The following is a 19073-nucleotide window of genomic DNA, read 5'->3' on the forward strand; positions in this document are numbered from 1 at the left end:
GCCTGTGATATAAATAGGACCTGCTGGAGAGATAGGTATGTATCCCAGAGACTACCCCATCTATGGAGCAGGCCCCCCCATCCCTGTGAAGCAGAGTTCGTCCCTAATCCAATTCAAGTGCAACTTGGAGAACTGGATGGGAAACCAGAAAATCATCCCTGGTTTGGCACCCATGTCTCTGATGCAGGCAGGTAACCTGTAAATGGTTCATCTCCCAGGCCCATGCTTACATTTATCAAGGGTTTCAGAACTTGTCAGAGATTTGGGATGTATGGCTATACTTAAAAAGGCCCTTGTGGTAATCAGCCTAGTAAGCACCTATGAACAAAGCCTGTACAGCTTCAAAACAACTAAAAAAAAGTTAGTCAAATCTCATTACTGATAAGTATATACATGAAAAACATGAATGGCATTCTCCTGGTTGTTATATACAGTCTCAGATTGTACATAATAATGAAACATTGTATCCTTTTTCATTCTCACATTCTTTAAAATTAATCAAAATATGTAGGAACAATTGAAACCTAAGGCATTCTCTGGTTAAAATGGTGCTGAAAATATTAAACACAGTAAAATGATGTTGAAAATATTGAGCATGGGTATATAAAATGTTCTGTAAAACCTAGAATGACATACGCCAGCCAGGAAAGCCCTTTTAACCAAGTTCATAAACAAATAAACATGATTCGTAATTAGTATGTTTAAAATTTGTGTAATATGTGTCAGGCTTTAAGTCCTACTTTCTCTGATTACCTCTAGATACAGAGAAGTACTGTTTCAGGTACCATCTTGAGTGTGACATTAGAAAGTTGTAACCTTGTCCTTAGTACATTGTATGTGCTGCACTAATACTCAAGTGGGCATCTTAAGTCAAATGCTTTTAAAAAGTAAGGGTAACAGCAGAAGGAACCCCCCCCCAAGTTAACTACTACAGTTCACACAAGCCCACAGTGAAACAGCATTTCAGAAACGTATGCCTTTTGTGACAGTATAAGGATTGTGATGTACAGCATACAGAGATTAAATGCACTTGCTTTTACAATGGTATAGTATATTGTGATATAATCAGTGTAATTTACAAAGTAATATACTCATACAGCCTAAACTAGAATACAGATATGTTTTAAATCAGGCAAGTGTACTGTAACAATGCCATATGCTAAAATAATGCCTTTTCTTTTTGGAAACTAAACTCATGAAACACATAGCTTTGCTGGTTCATTTCACACTACTTTATTATGTGTAGTTTCATATATGGAGTTGAAATAATTTAATTAGCCAGTGTTGGTTGCTGGTAATGATATAGACCGTTGTTAAGAAAAGGCAACAGGGACTGACATTATTTTATAAATAGTTAAGTATACAAAAGCTGTTACTTACACTGCGTTTTACAGTATAATACAGAGTATGTGAATTTAACTATTTTTGTTTGCGGGATTGTGATGTATGTTGGTATTTATTTAAAGTTTTTTCACACATCTTGGCCCCGTGTATGTACTTTGCTGTTGAAGAGTTAAAAAAGCAGAAGTTTTAAATGTTTATAATATGTCTGTACTTTCTTCTTCATCTCTTAAGTCTTGTTGAAGTAATGTCACAAAAATATTCTTTCAAATTTGCATTCCAAAACCATAATCATTAACTGCACCAAATACACAGAACATCATGTACTCTGTAAAGTGACGGTCAGGAATCCATATACATTTGAAAAATTTTTGACTGTCTCTTGACTGAGAGCCTACAGTCCTTCCTATTTGGTGGGATTTCATCTCACATCATCAAGACATAGAGCAAACATTTCATACTAGAGGCAAACTCCATATACATCTCATGGGTGGGGGGGTGCATCCTCAAACCATAAAGGATAATTGAATCATACCTCGATAAACAGCACAAAAAGCTTTATTAAAAAAGCAACTAGTGCCTCGGACTGCAAAAGTCCTTCAAAATTTTAAGTTACAAAAAACCCCCAAAAAATAAAACAATCCGATATGAATAGCAAAATCACATAGACCAATTAGATCACATAACCAACCATAACAATGTTATCAAATTCAAAAGGAATGATATCAACCATATTTAAAGGTATACCTTTTAAGAAAGCTAAGTATTAAGGCTCATAAGCTGTAATGTACTAAACTGTAAAATGCACATTCCTTTTATTTTATCTAACATGTTTAAACAGTATTGCCGGCTACTTTCAGATGAAAAAAGTACTTGCCACATGACAAAATACTTTAGAATATTAACATCCCCATGATGTTTATTCCATACATGGTCAGCAATAGAATTTTCAAAATTTTGTTGCTGCAGTCTTTTAAATATTCATAGTCCTTATTTTCACCATTCTTAACGTCTTTCTTACATAAAACAAATGACAAGCACAAGTAACCACATAAATGACTATACTTCATTTACATGTAAAGCATCCATTAATGTGAGATATCCCTTTAGAGAAATGCCAGGTGGTGCCTCTAGCCACAATCGTACATACTTTACAAGTACATCATGGCGTAGTTCCTGTAACATTACCTAATCTACAACATCATGGCGTAGTTCCTGTAACATTACCTAATCTACAACATCATTTCCTGTAACATTACCTAATCTACAACATCATGGCGTAGTTCCTGTAACATTACCTAATCTACAACATCATGGCGTAGTTCCTGTAACATTACCTAATCTACAACATCATGGCGTAGTTCCTGTAACATTACCTAATCTACAACATCATGGCGTAGTTCCTGTAACATTACCTAATCTACAACCATATTTCACAGAATGAAATCTATCAGCTGTTAAATTTTGTCCTAGAAAATAGAAAGCTTCCTGGGTTTTACCCCCACCCTACTCTGTGTACTTACTCTGAATTCACCCTTGTGACTGAAACAATGCTATGGTAATATTTTGTATATGATTTATATAGCATATCACTCATAAATCTGGTCACTTCACATCTAGTGTGTATGGCTACAGACACACAAGCGCGCACACACACACACACACACACACACACACACACACACACACACACACACACACACAAATGCACTCACACACACACACATGCACATGCACATGTTTTAACACACCACAGGCTCATCAACTTATCAGAAACTCGCCTGTTCTGAGAATTCTAGTTTGAACAAACCCCATTCAGTAGAGCACTTCTTTTAAGTAATATGTGATTTGTCCAATATGAAGTTATTTCCCTGAATGTTAGTGTCCCTGAACAGATGGGGATTACTTCTGTAGTCTTTTTTTTTTTTTTTCATTTTTTCCATGAAAAAGCTTTCTAAAGTTTTTACTAGACACAGCCATAAAACTGATCTTACTGATATCACTTTAGAAATAATACATGATGGGAATGGTGGTTCATTACCACCTGAGGATATAGCCACATTCTATCTGAGTGGTGACATTACCAAGGTATGTATTAACCCAACAATGGTGCAAACTCAATCACAACTGTATGAGTGGAGCAATTAATACACAAGCAAAATAAAATTGGAATGAGCAGGAAAACACATTACGCCATTATAGCACCATGGAACATAACAGGAGACTTAAAGTGACAGTGTGAGTTCTGTAAAATGGGAGCATGCATCCTTACTAAATAATGCAAGGTGTAAATGTCATAGTACACATGCTACCAGATAATGTGAGGTCTGTAGAATGGGAGCATACATCCTTAATAAATAATACAAGGTATAAATGTCATAGTACACACACCAACAGATAATGTGAGGTCTGTAAAATGGGAGCATGCATCCTTACTAAATAATGGAAGGTGTAAATGTCATAGTACACACACCAACAGATAATGTGAGGTCTGTAAAATGGGAGCATGCATCCTTACTAAATAATGGAAGGTGTAAATGTCATAGGACACACACCAACAGATAATGTGAGGTCTGTAAAATGGGAGCATGCATCCTTACTAAATAATGCAAGGTGTAAATGTCATAGTACACATGCCACCAGATAATGTGAGGTCTGTAAAATGGGAGCTTGCATCCTTACTAAATAATGCAAGGTGTAAATGTCATAGTACACATGCCACCAGATAATGTGAGGTCTGCAAAATGGGAGCATGCATCCTTACTAAATAATGCAAGGTGAAAATGTCATAGTACACATGTCACCAGATTATGTGAGGTGTGTAAAATGGGAGCATGCATCCTTACTAAATAATGCAAGGTGCAAATGTCATAGTACACATTCCAACAGATAATGTGAGTGCTGTAAAATGGGTGCATGCATCCTTACTAAATAATGCAAGGTGTAAATGTCATAGTACACATACCACCAGATTATGTGAGGTGTGTAAAATGGGAGCATGCATCCTTACTAAATAATGTAAAGTGTAAATGTCGTAGTACACGTCACCAGATTATATGAGGTCTATAAAATGGGAGCATGAGTCCTTACTACATAACGCAAGGTGTAAATGTCATAGTACACATGCCACCAGATAATGTGAGGTCTGTAAAATGGGAGCATGCATCTTACTAAATAATGCAAGGTGCAAATGTCATAGTACACATGCCACCAGATAATGTGAGGTCTGTAAAATGGGAGCATACATTTTTACTAAATAAAGAAAGGTGTAAATGTCATAGTACACACACCACCAGATAATGTGAGGTTTGTAAAATCGGGGCATTCATCCTTACTAAATAATGCAAGGTGTAAATGTCATAGTACACATGCCAACAGGTAATGTGAGGTCTGTAAAATGGGAGTATGCATCCTTACCAAATAATGCAAGATGTAAATGTTGTAGTACACACACCACCAGATAATGTGAGGTCTGTAAAATGGGAGCATGCATCCTTACTAAATAATGCAAGGTGTAAATGTCATAGTACACATGCCACCAGATTATGTGAGGTCTGTAAAATGGGAGCATGCGTCCTTACTAATTAAAGCAATTCATAAATGTCATAGTACACACACCACCAGATAATGTGAGGTCTGTAAAATGGGAGCATACATCCTTAATAAATAATGCAAAGTGTAAATGTCATAGTACGCATGCCACCAGATGATGTGAGTGCTGTAAAATGGGAGCATGCATTCTTACTAAATAATGCAAGGTTTAAATGTCATGGTAGTAAAATGGAAGCATGCATCCTTAGTAAATAATGCACGGTGTAAATGTCATAGTACACATGCCACCAGATAATGTAAGGTCTGTTAAATGCATTCATGCATCCTTACTAAATAATGCAAGGTGTAAATGTCGTAGTACACATGCCACCAGATAATGTAAGGTCTGTTAAATGCAATCATGCATCCTTACTAAATAATGCAAGGTGTAAATGTCATAGTACACATGCCACCAGATAATGTGAGGTCTTTAAAATGGGAGCATGCATCCTTATTAAGTAAAGGAAGACATAAATGTCATAGTACACACACCACCAGATAATGTGAGGTCTGTAAAATGGGAGCATACATCCTTACTAAATAATGCAAGGTGTAAATGTCATAGTACACATGCCACCAGATTATGTGAGGTCTGTAAAATGGGAGCATGCATCCTTACTAAATAATGCAAGGTGTAAATGTCATAGTACACATGCCACCAGATAATGTGAGGTCTGTAAAATGGGAGCATGCATCCTTACTAAATAATGCAAGGTGTAATTGTCATAGTACACATGCCACCAGATTATGTGAGGTCTGTAAAATGGGAGCATACGTCCTTACTAAATAATGCAAGGTGTAAATGTCATAGTACACATGCCACCAGATAATGTGAGGTCTGTAAAATGGGAGCATGCATCCTTACTATATAATGCAAGGTGTAAATGTCATAGTACTCATGCCACCAGATAATGTGAGGTCTGTAAAATGGGAGCATGCGTCCTTACTAATTAAAGCAATTCATAAATGTCATAGTACACACACCACCAGATAATGTGAGGTCTGTAAAATGGGAGCATACATCCTTAATAAATAATGCAAAGTGTAAATGTCATAGTACGCATGCCACCAGATGATGTGAGTGCTAAAAAATGGGAGCATGCATTCTTACTAAATAATGCAAGGTTTAAATGTCATGGTAGTAAAATGGAAGCATGCATCCTTAGTAAATAATGCAAGGTGTAAATGTCATAGTACACATGCCACCAGATAATGTAAGGTCTGTTAAATGCATTAATGCATCCTTACTAAATAATGCAAGGTGTAAATGTCGTAGTACACATGCCACCAGATAATGTAAGGTCTGTTAAATGCAATCATGCATCCTTACTAAATAATGCAAGGTGCAAATGTCATAGTACACATGCCACCAGATAATGTGAGGTCTTTAAAATGGGAGCATGCATCCTTATTAAATAAAGGAAGACATAAATATCATAGTACACACACCACCAGATAATGTGAGGTCTGTAATGGGAGCATACATCCTTACTAAATAATGCAAGGTGTAAATGTCATAGTACACATGCCACCAGAGTTATGTGAGTGCTGTAAAATGGGAGCATCATCCTTACTAAATAATGCAAGGTGTAAATGTCATAGTACACATGCCACCAGATTATGTGAGGTCTATAAAATGGGAGCATGAGTCCTTACTACATAATGCAAGGTATAAATGTCATAGTACACATTCCACCAGATAATGTCAGGTCTGTAAAATGGGAGCATACATCCTTACTAAATAATGCAAGGTGTAAATGTCATAGTAGACATGCCACCAGATAATGCGAGGTCTGTAAAATGGGAGCATGTATCCTTACTAAATAATGCAAGGTGTAAATGTCATAGTACGCATGCCACCAGATAATGTGACGTCTGTTGAAAGGGAGCATGCATCCTTACTAAATAATGCAAGGTGTAGATGTCATAGTACACACACCACCAGGTAATGTGAGGTCTGTAAAATGGGATTATGCATCCTTACTAAATAATGCAAGGTGTAATTGTCATAGTACACATGCTACCAGTTTATGTGAGGTCTGTAAAATGGGAGCATGCGTCCTTACTAAATAATGTTAGGTGTAAATGTCATAGTACACTTGCCACCAGATAATGTGAGGTCTGTAAAATGGTAGCATGCATCCTTACTAAATATTGCAAGGTGTAAATGTCATAGTACTCATGCCACCAGATAATGTGAGGTCTGTTAAATGGGAGCATGCGTCCTTACTAAATAAAGCAAGGCATAAATGTCATAGTACACACACCACCAGATAATGTGAGGTCTGTAAAATGGGAGCATTCATCTTTACTAAATAATGCAAGGTATAAATGTCATACTACACACACCACCAGATAATGTGAGGTCTGTAAAATGGGAGCATACATCCTTACTAAATAATGCAAAGTGTAAATGTCATAGTACACATGCCACCAGATTATGTGAGGTCTATAAAATGCGAGCATGAGTCCTTACTACATAATTTAAGGTGTAAATGTCATAGTACACATGCCACCAGATTATGTCAGGTCTGTAAAATGGGAGCATACATCTTTACTAAATAATGCAAGGTGTAAATGTCATAGTACACATGCCACCAGATTATGTGAGTGCTGTTAAATTGGAGCATGCATCCTTACTAAATAATGCAAGGTGTAAATGTCATAGTACGCATGTCACCAGATAATGTGAGGTCTGTAGACTGGGAGCATGTATCCTTACTAAATAATGCAAGGTGTAAATGTCATGGTAAACATGCCATAAGATAATGTGAGGTCTGTAAAATGGGATCATGCATCCTTACTTAATAATGCAAGGTGTAAATGTCATAGTACTCATGCCACCAGATAATGTGAGTGCTGTAAAATGGAAGCATGTGTCCTTACTTAATAAAGCAAGGCATAAATGTCATAGTACACAAGTTGCCAGATAATGTGAGTTCTGTAAAATGGGTGCATGCATCCTTACTAAGTAACGCAAGGTGTAAATGTCTTAGGACACATGATATCAGATAGTGTGAGTTCTGTAAAATGGGGGTATGCATCCTTACTAAATAATGCAAGGTGTAAATGTCATAGTACACACACCACCAGATAATGTGAGTTCTGTAAAATGGGAACATGCATCCTTACTAAGTAATGCAAGGTATAAATGTTGTAGTACAACACAGCATCAGATAATGTGAGTGCCATAAAATGGGAACATGCATCCTTATTAATAATGCAAGTAGTATACATGCCACCAGATAGTGTGTGTTCTGTAAAAATGGGAGCATGCATTCTTACTATATAACTCAGTGTAAATGTTATAGTACACATGCCACCAGATTGTTAGTGCTGTAAAAATGAGAGCATTACATCCTTACTAAATAACACAAGGTATAAATGTCATAGTATAGACGCCACCAGATAGTGTGAGTTCTGTAAACATGGGAGCATGCATCCTTACTAAGTAACGCAAAGTGTAAATGTCGTAGTACACATGCCACCAAGATAACGTGAGTGCTGTAAAATGGGGTGAAAATACTTAATAATGCAAGGTGTACCTGTCACCAGAAAAATATGAGCTCTGTAGAAATTGGGGCATGCATGATTCACTAAATAATCTAAGGTATACAGGTCAACAGAAAATGTGAGCTCTGTATAAATGAGAGCATGCATGATTCACTAAATATAAGGTGTACATGTCACAGTGCATGCCCACTAGCAGATGACAAATGCTTCATAGAATTACTAGAGGTTTGCAAGCACTCCTGTGTAATCTGTACTATAACTGTTATGCTGCATGCGAGCCACAATATAATGAGGTTTTGTATTAGTTATACATTGCAAAATGATGTATGCTTTCCAAAAGTCCCACAGTATGCATACATTTTATGAAAAAATGTATAGGTGATAAGCTCACAGTATCCCTCTCTCTCTCTCTGTCTCACACACACACGCGCACACACATGCACACACATACATTGCAAAGTCATGAATTGTGCCTGTGTTAAAAGTTTTGAAATTCTCAAATTTTCCACAAATCTAGTTTAATAGTCAACATGCTGAAGCAAAAAATCTCTTTACAAGTGCCCTTCTACTTTATCATTCAGAAAGTAGGCTTTTTATTATGACCCAATAGATATGGATTAGCAAGCTAATAAACTGCATTTTATGTTCAGAATGACTGTTTCCATTCCTTAATTCCAACAAACAGCTTCTGAAAACCAAACCCTTTATAAAAATAGTGCAGTAATTTTTGTATTATTAATTTAATCCACTTTACTCTAGCCAGTGTTAGTGGTGCCACAGGTAGCATATTTGCCTTTGGTGCACAGTCTGTGAGTTCTATTCCCACACCATGCAAATGGATTGCTGACAATGCAGCATAAGGGAGTGCTATACTCCTGAGTGTGTCATTGCTTGATGCAATGTTAAATCGTGGTTTCCATCTGCTTGAGTTGCTGATAGCTCAGGTAGATTTAAAAGATGTTCTGGCACCTATTGAAATATCTAGGGGAAGTTCTGTGATGCTCTGTCCAACTTTCTCCTAGTAGTAGGGGAAATACCACCATGGGATTCCACTCTAAAAAGAGACCATGAGCCTAGTGGTACTAAGCCAGTCAATAAAGCGTACACAAATAAATACTTTGTGACAAGTCCCCTTGACTGTTCCCCCAGAAAAGCACTAAAGGCTCATTTTAGTAGAACTGAGTTTTAATTCACAGAAGCAATAATGTTATTGTTGGCTGGCACTGTGTCTCACCACACTGCAGCAATTTACTTCTGCTCAAATATTCTGGCAATAAGTTTAAGTTCACTGATGCACAAGAGGGAAAGTTATGAGTTCCAAATTGAAAACATTTGTCTGAACCTTAACCACACTGCTGTCCCTCTTGTGAAACTGACCAGTCATTTTCAACGCATTAACGTCAGGCTTTGTGCCCACTGAATGGTGCACAGAAACAGTTAGCCCACTCCACAAAGGGGGAGCCACCACTGATCCTGGGAACTATCACCCTACTAGCCTGATGACCCTGGTCTGCAAGGCCATGGAATGTATTGTCATGGAACTCATAAACAAAGACATTGGTAACCTCCTAACTCTGGACCCCACCCAGTTTGGGTTTGTGAAAGGCAGATCTTCTTTGAGGCAGTCACCAAAGCCGTAGATGAGGATAAGGTGGTTCACACAGCCTATCTAGATCTCGCCAAGGCTTTTGACACCATCCCCCACTCTGGAATTATAGAGAAGCTCACTAAAGTAGGTATAAATCCCTATGTCACAAGATGGGTTGCCAACTGTCTCACTGACAGAACCCACAGTGTAAAAGTTGCAGACTCCAAATCTGACTTCAAACCAGTGACAAGTGGAGTACCACAGGCCTCAGTCCTGGGACCTCTCCTGTTTGGTATCTGCTTCTCTGAAGTACAGGCTAACACAGAAGGTCTTTGGCTAATGAAGTTCGCAGATGACTACAAACTAGGAGCCATAGTTGAGTCCCCAAATGATGTGGACATCCTACAGAAGGGCCTCACTGAGACAGATGCCTGGTGTCAGAGGCATGGCCTCAAGCTCAATGCCAAAAAGTGCATTGTAATCCCCTTTGGTAAAAACTCTGTACCCATGAACTACCACATAGGCGGCACTGTACTTGACGCTGAATGTGTGATAAGAGACCTTTGGACCTAGGTGGACAGTAGTCTCTCCTTTGATAATCACATCACCACAGTAGTCAGGAAATCCTTCTACGTGGCACACCTCATCACAAAAGGGTTCTCATCCAGGAAAAAAGAGGTCATTGTTCCCCTCTACTCGACACTCATTAGACCCATTATAGAGTACAACGCCACTTTTGGAATGTACCTCACAAGACATCTGCAGCAGCTGGAAAGACCACAAAAGTACCTCACAAAGAGGATTACTGGCCTCAAACAGATGCCCTACACTGACCGTTTCAAAAAACACCAGCTTTACTCCATAATATATCACTAACTCCGAGGTGATCTCTGCCTAACATTCAAAGCTATGTCAAACCCAGAGCTGTTGGACATGCTACACCTAAAGAAATCCCAGTCCCTCTGAGCTACACGCTCTAGGGACCTAAACATTGTCACCACAATAAACAGAACATGCTGGAGGAATAGATTCCTTTCCCAGAGACTTCCCATACTCTGGAACAAGCTACCCATCTATGTCAAGCAAAGTTCCTCATTAGCACTCTTCAAGAAAAATCTTGATGAGTGGATGAGAAATAGGAAATACACCCCAGGGATCACTTCTGTGGCTCTGCTTGACAGGGGCACAGGAAAATAACTTTCTTGGGTGGTGTAAGGGAAACTTGTTGGCTAGGCTTACTTAGGCCCTTGGGCCGATAGCCTAGTACCTACCTATGAACCTATAATGCACTGCCCGAGGCATGCCAGAGTGTGAAGCAGGGCAAATAGTTTCCAACTCTTAAAAGGGTGGTGTGCTTCCTACTGCTGTAGTGCCACCTGGTGAATATTTTTAGTAGTGCACCTTTTGGGCTGAAAATGTAGTTAGCTGGTGACTGTGAATTTGCAAAAAAACATGGTTTCTGTTGCTACTATGATGAAATTCTAGTTGTAGAGCTGTCAAATGGAACTGAAGTCATTAATATGTCAACCTACACATAGGTAGTCCATTTTTTGGATAGGGGAAGGCTAGATTTTCCAGCTTTACACAGTCAGGACCTTCCATATTTCATGCTCAGCACTGCAACTATGTTGCCATGGCACTGAAGTTGGTGGTGGGTCCAAGGACCAATACTAAAGGATCTTCTGAGTTTGCTGCAGTAGGCTGAATACTGTTCTTCTTTTAACTGTAGTCTGAGAAGGTTCTTTGGTTAGATGAAAAAGCCAGTGACTGAGACCACAGGAGGAACTGACCTCAGTAGCATAAAAAATAAAATATTCTTGGAAAAAAAAGAGAAGCGGAAATAAGAAATATAATCTTTGTACAGAGAAACAGAAAGTAAAGACAAGGCTGATGCAAAATATCTAGGCATACAACAGGAATTTTTTAAGTAGAAACATCCAGTATTCGTTTTACCACAGTGCCATGATTTTGGGTAAGATGCACAACCACTATCAGTCTCTGATTCTGAAGAAATAGAATTCTGTGCATCCTAAGTAAGTTGATGACAAAGGTCTTTTTTCTTTTTTAATTTGAGGTATGACTGTTCAAGACGTGTATACTTCTCCAGTTCATAAATAATACAAGTGGACTATTATATTCTGGTTTTGTTAAGAAATGATCTGCTTTATTATCTTAATTTAATAAGGGGAACCCCAGGTTGCTTTTTAGGGGGGAGCTGAGACACTTACCATAAGTGGTGTAACAGTGTTTGTAGGGACTTTCCATCATGGCTAATTGTTTGCATGGTATGCAGCAATCTGAGATGGTCTGACCCAGTGTAATATGTCTGAATACACTTGTTTTTATCGATTATAGGGTGTACATTTTCTGCATCTGTCCACTTCTTTGCAAGAGAAGCAGAGTATCAGCATTAACAAGCCCGCTCTGAAGAAAATAAGGTAAGAGCTGTATTTCTGGTGTGTAAGAAAATTAAATAAATGCTATTGCTGTTTCAAAAAATAGCACCTCAGGGTTTACATTCTTTGTAGCATACCATATCCATCTGTCTAATAACAATGAGAGTATGATTGCTTTGAAGTAATACAGAATATGATTTAACCTGCGTACCTGCAGTTTTCATATATATGTGCATTTGAGTGAAATAATAGTAAATGCATAGTTCATGTAATACTGGATGAAATTTATTTAAATGCATGTGACATCTTCTTAAAAATGTGTCCTTTACTTAATTCAGTCTGCACAGTTTTTTATATGTGTACTTTAAATTAAAATCAGATTGCCTTTGGTTGACATGCATGCTTGTTTCATTTAAATATGTATACAATCAGACTGTCATTTAAAAACATGCGACTGTATTTATGTGTCTATGCTTGTGAGCCTTTGTACGTCTGTGTGCATGTGTTTTCATATTTAACCCATACACAGGCTAGCACAGAACGTTGGTTACCTTTAGTGAAAGCATTGCCTTTGGGAAGCCCAGTGATATCTCAGCAATTGTTTGCATTGCTTCCTGGATAAAGTGGGCATATCACTCCAATTCATGTATGTGGGATGGGAACTAAGATTTAGGATTTCTGCTTCTTGAGTCTGAGACAGCTGTTGGTTATGGTTATAGAAGCAGCAAGAATTGCTAGCAGTTAACATGCTGGTATAGTGCGGTGGCGTACATTTCTGCATATTGAATAGAATTGGTTGGGTTTGGTGGGGATTTGAATCTTGCCAAAGTATCACTTAAGAGTATATAGTTTGTCTTAAAGACATTTGTAAAGGTTCCTTGAGTGGAAGAGATCCCTGCTTTCAGTTTTATTTCAAAGAAGACTGATTTATGGTCAGACCTAACAAGTGATTAATATATTAAAGGTATTTATTATCTGGCTGACTAACTTGGCAGATAAGTCCCCAAATGACTTACTCATCCTGCAGGTAGGTTTGTCTTAGAAAAATAAATGGTGCCAAAATTATGGACTGAAACTAAACACCAAAAAATGCATTACTGTATCCTTTGGGAAGTCATTTACCCCAGGGAATTACTACATTAACAATACACTCCTAACAGTTGACCCAGTTATTCAGGATTTGGGAACTTATATGGATAGTGACCTAACTTTTGACCACCATGTGTCTGTTGTTGTGAGAATGCCCTTCTGCATTGCACAGCTTTTAAACAGAGACTACGTTTAAATGGGGATATCATTGTCCCCCTTTATTCATCCCTCATTAGGCCAGTCATTGAATATAATGCCCCCTTTAGTTTGTATCTCTCCAGACACATGCAACAACTGGAATGCCAATAGAGATACCTTACTAAAAGGATGCAAGGCCTAAACAACATGTCCTACATGAACTGACTTAAAGTCCAGTCACTTTACTTGGTATCCTATAGACTGCTAAGAGGTGGCAAGTGGCTGGAATACAAGGCATCCTCTGACATATTCTGATGGGTTTACTGCACTTCAGTAAGTCATATGGCATCAGAAATACTTAATCTAGGGATCTAAACCTCTTCTGCAACATCAACAGAACAGTTTGGAGGGCTGATATCTTGCAGAGGAGACGGCTGCTCTGGAACAGATTCATTCACATAGAATAAAGTTAATCCCTGACCATATTCAAGAACAACTTAGATCTATGGATGGGCAACAGAAATTTTACCCCAGGACGGCCCCCTTTGCAACTAATGGACAGAGGCAGCTCCTAAAAGATATATGCCATGCATGGGTCCCCTTAAATTACCTATGATATGAAACCAGGTATTCTCATTAAGGATAATATATAATTATCAACCATGGAATGGGTAAGGCCAATCTCTAACCAAATGGAATAAGTTAATTTGAGAAAAAAACAAAATTGGCTAGTCTTAAAATGACCTGCAAAGGCAGCTAGAATAGTACATAACTGTGAACCTATAAATGAATTCTCACAGGCCTCTCAAAAACATTGCTTTCTATTCTAACATAGTACTTTTAAAAGTCACAAAAAATATTTAACTAAAGTAGCATAGCATTGTTATAACAAAAGAGAATAATATGTCACATTTGTATAAAAATATCAGTGTGGGGTGTCGTGCACAATGAAGTCCCAAGACCCCTGTATTTGCATAAGTACTTATGGGTATGTGTCTTTGTGTAATTGGTAACCATTATTTATTTCATATGTATATATATATATATATATATATATACATATATATATATATATGTATGTATGTATATATATATATATATATATGTATGTATGTGTGTGTGTGTGTGTATGAAAATATTTGAGATATATTTGCTTCATTTGTAAGAAATGCATTCATATGTCTGCTTATTATTTGAAGCATACTCTAGAATTTAATTTCTTCCAATAAAAATGTATCTTATCATTTGTTACTTATGCAAATTCAGTAACAAAATTTTCATACATAGAATTATTAACACTTCTATCAAAAGTACCACTTAAATGTGTTAATTGAAAACTGTGACACATTTTGATTGTTTAATATTAGTTTTTTTCTGCCTTAGCACTTCTTTACCTTGGGACCACTGGCATTGTAGTTTACACTTCTAACAAAGAGCTCATACAGTCCAAGGGCTTGTGGAGGTTATATTGTACAAACAAAGAAACTGCCATGTCAGTGTTCTGGTATTGCTTATTCCATTATTTTATAGGTATTTACAATTTCAGGGGTAGGGAAAGCTGGTGGGAGGTATTTGGGTATTCCAAGGTGACCTCATTATGGAAGGGTAGTTATTTTCTAATACAGTATGCCTACTCCCCCTCAAATGTGTACGTGACTTGTATTACATTAGGTCACGTATGCACATTTGCACATTCCTTCTGCACATATTTTTTTCAGTGCAAAATATTTTGTCAGCCTACTATCTGCAGACTTCCCAGTTTCCACTAGAGGTGAACAAGTGGTATTGAAACCTACAACTTCCCCACTAAGAAAAAACAGGTGACCTCTAGTTATTGAAAGCCAGACCCCTAAACCCAGCTGAACCTCCAACACTTAGTACTATAGTCAAGAATAGGCTTCCAGTGAAGTTGGCAAATGCTGTGTCCCTACACTATCCAGCCAGCCAGACTACAAGACTTAAACATTTTCATACTAAATCCTTTATATATATATATGTTATAGTCCTTTCCCATTAAATTTGGTTTTATTATCTTGTACCCCATGTGATGACATAAGGCCTCTGACCCCTGCATTAATTGTAATTCATAGTTATGTGGGTATGGTGGTGACCATCTTATACTAACAAAAGAGGCACGTTCCTTTCTTATTTCTCCAAAAGTGAAGTATATAATGGAGGTGGTACATACCTCTTAACAATCCAGATTTTTGCAGAATGTTCACATTTTGCCTCATATTTTTGTTCTGTTCCTCATAAAATTTGTGCTTTTTTGGCAAATCACTAAGGACTGAAGTCACTAAATAATGGCAGACATTTGAGTTTTAGACTTCATATCTTTCAAAAAATGCATGCTAAGACAAATCATGTTGTTCTAGCAGCTTTCTAAGTTTATAAGAGCAATATTTAAAATCTGTCCCAAGTCTTGGGCCTTTGCCCCCCCCCCAGTTATTTTTGCCTTTGTCCAGGTTTCTTGTGCAAAGAGTTTGAGAGGTATGAGATAGTGCGATATGTGTAGTCTGCCAAATGCTACAACCCAGAGCTCCTGTTTAGCTGCCCATTACTAGGGAAACAAACTATTTCCTCCTCCATCCTAAAATGTCAGACAAGCAGCCATGAACTCCTTCCCCTGAGAAGAAGAATCATCATACTGAAGACACGTCCTTGCATGTCTAACCATCCCTGTATGCCCTGCTAATCATTTCTAAATTGGTGTCATCAGCACCTCCAGTGGATGCTGTCCTATTGAGCTTAATAACTGGACTCTTTCCCAGTAACCTGTATTCTGAGCACCATTTCTTTACTACTTGTTTTATTTCTATTATCTCTGCTGAAAAGTAGTATTTTAGTTACTAAGAGCTTCGGAATTTTAGTAGGATGATATTTTCAGTTCTGAATGCTGTAACATGCATATCCACCAACTGTCCAACCCTACAATCATCACCGGGATCTCACTCTTGAGATTTTCTGAAAACATATGTAATGGAGTCAAAAATCACTGAATTATATCGCTGTGTGAGGGAGGGCATCAGGTTGTAATAACTAGCCAACAGTATCCAGTTTCCAAATTTCCAAAAAGTAGTCAAGATATTCTTCCTAGGAGAAGGAATAGTACTATAAGGATATCTTTCTCTTCTGTGTCAAGCTTTGACCTTTAAACTAACTTTACAGAGATGAAACCAGACCATCAGATGTAAAGTACAAGCCAAATGTTTTCTTCCTTGTCTGTTAAAAAGCTGTCATATTAGTAATGCTACTAGTAATGTGGAACCTCAAGGAGAAAATGACAATAAATTGACATGTTGCTTGCCAACAAGGGTTACAGTGTTCAGAAATGATTGTTTGGCCAATGCTCAGTAAGATGTTCTTCAGTGTAAAATTTCTTGTAAGGTTGGGGCCCTTTTGAGGATCGAGCCATCTGCCTTAAACTGACACAATTTTTCTGGCTTATTTCCTGAAAGGTAATTGTTATCTAAGGTAAGGGTATAAATGCGGCTGCATGCTGAGAAAATTGATATGAAGCAAATGTTGGGTTGCCAGGGTTTCCCATGCAGTGTTCTTATGTAGTTCTGCTTACAGAATTGTTTTTTTTTTTCAGTTTCATTGATATAGTTATATGAAAACTGATAACATGGAAAAGGACTCAGAAATATGCTTATGTTTCTTAAACCATCTTTTCATTCCACAGACTAAACGTGCCATCTGTGCATTGTCCATGACTTTGATGAGTCAGATGTTAAAATGTGCTATTATTTCCTGTGACTTTGTGTTATACCAGCGACACAACAGTTTGTGGTTTTAAAGTGAGAGACAGAGGAAAACAGTTGCTACATTCCAACTTAATGTAACTCTATCCCTTAAGCTGCCTTTCTTTTGAATGAGTATTTTTTTACAGGAAAGAGAAAATTGTTGAAAGGAAATTATTTTAAGCCATCAGAGGATTTTGTATATATACATTTGGCACACGGTTGAGTGGTGTTCGAAAGACATGCGTGAATGGGTGTGCCTTCATTGAAGATTGGGCATCGGGCTGGCAACTCTGCACCATAAAAATCTACTGCCAATCATTAGCAGACTGGAGTTCTGCTGTGGTGACCCCTAACCGGGAAAAGCCAAAAGAAAAACAACAACAACATTCGGCACAGTTTCACATTTAATAAGAAGTCAGACTCAGACAAATGTGCTGACTAGGATTAGAACATACAGCCACTTATATCATCATTCTGAAAACAGTTTTGTTGCAAAAAAATATATATATATATATATATATATATATATATATATATATATAGATATATAGATATATATATATATATATATATGGTTACTATTACAACTGCGAAACCGCAGCTGCACGAATACGGAAACGTTGACAGATATTGAGCGAACCGCGAAAACACCGAACGTCCTGAAGCTCGAAATGTCGAATTGTCATAGTTGGCCCTTCTCCGGTATATCTCTTTAAGGTAAGTGTGCAATAGTTACGGACCTTAGGGTTAGTGTGCGGGTTAAGGTAAGTGCATACATAGTAATATGTGTAAGCTTTAGTTTAGGATTAGAAGTAAGGTTGTTGTTAAGTGTATGTATGTGGATTATTTATTTTGTTTGGGTATAGCTCCTTAACATAGTTGTGCAATAGTTTCGGACCTTAGGGTTAGGGTGCGGGTTATTGCAAGTGCATACATAGTAATATATGTAAGCTTTAGTTTAGGGTTAAAAGTAGGGTTTTGTTAAGTGTATGTATGTGGATTATTTATTTTGTTTGGGTAGGTAGTATGTAGTGGGCAGTGGGGTTGGCCAACTATGCCAATTTGACATTTTGAATTTCGCGGTTCAGGACGTTCTGTGTTTTCACAATTCGCTCAATATGTATCGATGTTTCCGTATTCGCGTATGTGAGGTTTTGCGGTTATAATATAGACCTGATAGATATATAATGTATAGCAGTCCTAAACAATTTTAGACCGCTCAACCTGACCAGTATCCAGTGCAGAATCATGGAAAGTTACAACAGAGCTTCATCAAAATTACATTGAAGCTGTACTTCTGTTATGTGTAGAATAGTTTGAGTTTGTTGAGCAGAAATCTTGCCTTTTGGACCTTGTCACATTTTGAAGTGGTAACAGCAGTGCTATCTGAAGATGAGCAGACAATGTATGCTTCTTATCTTTGTATATATCTTTTGATAAACTGTAGTTCTCCTCAGCTCCATGGTGAGTGCCCATAGTTTTGTGGTATTTTACTAATGATACTCCCCAAGGCTCTGAACTTGGGTCACTTCCTTTGAGAACATTCCTTTCAGTTATAAAGTGGGAGATGGATTATGGATAACCAGTTATGCTGATGACTACAAAATTTGTAACATAATTACTTCATTAAAAGATGCTGAAGTTCTTCTAGATGATCTATGAAAAATGTGC

General features: G+C 37.6%; 1 protein-coding gene across 4 annotated transcripts in view; it reads left to right on the top strand.

The window, feature by feature from the left end:
• Window positions 1-19073, top strand: part of MEF2B (myocyte enhancer factor 2B) — a 786689-nt gene that overhangs the window by 364530 nt on the left and 403086 nt on the right. For all 4 annotated transcript variants that reach the window (XM_044053922.1, XM_044053921.1, XM_044053923.1 and 1 more), the window contains one exon: window positions 12389-12471. The gene's annotated coding sequence lies outside the window, so the exon portion shown is untranslated. The remainder of the gene's footprint in view (window positions 1-12388; window positions 12472-19073) is intronic.

Source organism: Protopterus annectens, chromosome 13.part0 (assembly GCF_019279795.1).
Source record: "Protopterus annectens isolate FY-2018-M chromosome 13.part0, PAN1.0, whole genome shotgun sequence".
Lineage (NCBI taxonomy): Eukaryota > Metazoa > Chordata > Ceratodontiformes > Protopteridae > Protopterus > Protopterus annectens.